Raw genomic sequence first — 2,500 nt, 5'->3', positions numbered from 1 at the left:
CCGGTAGCCAACGTCAAGGACAGTCGGGTCAAGAGGGGCAGCCGGTTTGAAAGTGCCGAAGAGACTCTTATAGAAGTCCACAAAGCTCTCAATGATTTCATCTTGGTCATCCATGATAGAGCCATCACTCCTACATAAAAAGGAGATAGAATTGCGTGAGTTATTAGATTTGACCATAGAATGAAAGAAAGAGGTGTTTCGGTCGCTGAGAAGGAGGTGCTTGTTTCTAGCTTTTTGGCTATAGAATTTCATCTCAGCGGTGCCGAGTTGCTCGGCTTTGAGCTTAAGTTGCTTGACTTGTGCCCGGAGATTAAGATTAGCGGTATCAAGGTCGAGAGCAACTTGGGCCGCCTCCAAGTCGGTGGCCGCTTGTTTAGCTTTCTCCGAGATGTTGCTAAACTCTTTGAAGTTGAAGTCCTTAAGCACGAGCTTGAACGCCTTAATTCTTTGAGCCAGGATGAATTGCTTGGTTCCGATCACCCTCTTGCGCCAATGCTCTCTAAGAAGGGGCTCAAAACCTGCGTGATTCATCCAAAAGTTAAAGAATTTGAAAGGCTTAGGGTAGGATTTAACATCACCAAAGATTTTGGTCTTGGCCGGGGAATGGTCAGTCTGGAATCCCGGTGGCATGAACGTCGTGTTGACGATGAAACCCTTGTCTTGCCATTCCTGATTGACCATAGCACGGTCAATTTTGCTGAAAACCGAACCATTCGACCAAGTGAACATGAACCCCGTGCTTGGGGTATCCTGGATGCCAAGTCGCGCGCAGGCACGGATTGGGCCATCCATCTCTCGATTTTCGGGTTTCTTACTTCCACGTCTTTCATCGACGTGCATAACAGCGTTGAAGTCTCCACTAACAAGGTACGGCTCACCCTGCATGCCAAAATTAACCAACGAGTCCCAGAGATGGACCCTAATTTCAGGGGAGTGTAAGCCATAGACAAGAGAAAAGTAAAACTCATTTCTAGAACGTGTGCACCTGATTTTCGTGTGGATCACTTGATCTTCAATGCTGACCACGTCTAGATTAACCATGCTAGGGTTCCACAGAAGGAGCATACGGCAAGTGATGAGTTTATTGGGCCGACGGGGGTCCGGACTCGCAAGCACAAAGACATACTTCCAAGCTGGGAAGTACCTAGACATGAACCATTCGATATTCTTTTCAAGCATCTTGGTCTCGATCAGACCCATGACATCGACTCTGTTCGACTTAATGAAATCCACCACAGCAGGTTGACGGCAGGGCTGCTGCATGCCCCGAACGTTCCAAGTTGTGATGATCATCGGGACAGGGTGGATGTGTGTGTGGACTCATCCAATGGACGGTTGGGAGGGACAAAGGCTTTAGACTTAGGGCCGCGGGACCTGTTCCTGACGGTCGGCCCCACTTGTGTTGGTGGGTTCATGTCTCCCGGACGACCCCGGCTCTTGGAGCGCTCCCGGGTGCACACGCCAGCGTCACGAGGGGGTGCATCGGAGCTTCTGCCAGATCCAGCCCGCCTACCTCTTCTCCCGGCCCCATGTGCAACAGCCGCACCGAGGGGCGGAAACGGGTCGGCATCCCCATCTTCCGCATCCACATCGGGGTCACGGAGGGGCGGTCGGATGGGCTGCTTGGTTGGGGGCGCCATTCCAGCGTCCACGCCCTCATCCTCCGAGTCATCAGCTTGATCCTCTTTGGCCTGCCCCACAACGATCTCGAAGGAATCATTAGGGACATTAGTGTAACCCGCCATCATAAGTTCGTGCGCAGGGTCAACATAGCCAGCGTCCACCAAGTCCGCCTTAGCCAACTCGTATCCGGACTTCTCGACCGGTGTCTGGACGTTCTTTCCTTTCAAAGACTTAGCCGCACCGCCCTCAGCCGCCGAAACCGTGTTGACTGTTTCAGCGGCCTCCACACCCTCTGAAAGAGCCGCGTCGGGGTTTTCATCGGCCAAGGCAGAGAATTGGTTTGAAGTGGCGAGTGGCATAACCGTTTTCCCCGACCCGCTGGGATCGCCCACAAGTCTCCCGGAAGGTTGCCAGACCTTCGGATCCACCTTGCCAGCTCTAGGGTCAGCCTTTTTCGGTCTAGACGGGTCACGGACATTCTGGGATCTTTTGGGGTTCGCAGTCCCCACCGACATGTCACGGCCCCCGGGGCCATTGCGACCACGCGAGGCATCTCTGGCTCGGGGCGCTTCCTTTCCCACGGACTTAGTTCTCGCATAGTTTGCCCGTCTAATTTTTTCTCTTTCCTCGGGACCTGGGCAACCCGCCCCATAATGGCCAAATTCTTGGCATATCCGACAGTATTTGGGCAAGGCTTCGTACACAATTTCTTGTGTAATTTTTCCCCCACCCGGCAAGATAATCTCAATATTCTTTCGGGGCTCATCCAACACATTAATAACAACTTGCACTCGAGCACCATCAAGCGTATCACGCAAGATAGTGCATTCATCCACCATCACCGGGGTACCCACCGACGAGGCAATCTTGCCAATAG

This window comes from Salvia hispanica, unplaced genomic scaffold (assembly GCF_029641045.1).
Source record: "Salvia hispanica isolate PSC_SH4W2 unplaced genomic scaffold, Shi_PSC_v1 Unplaced_Contig_0025, whole genome shotgun sequence".
NCBI lineage: Eukaryota > Viridiplantae > Streptophyta > Magnoliopsida > Lamiales > Lamiaceae > Salvia > Salvia hispanica.
Note: the sequence above shows the minus strand (reverse complement) of the source record.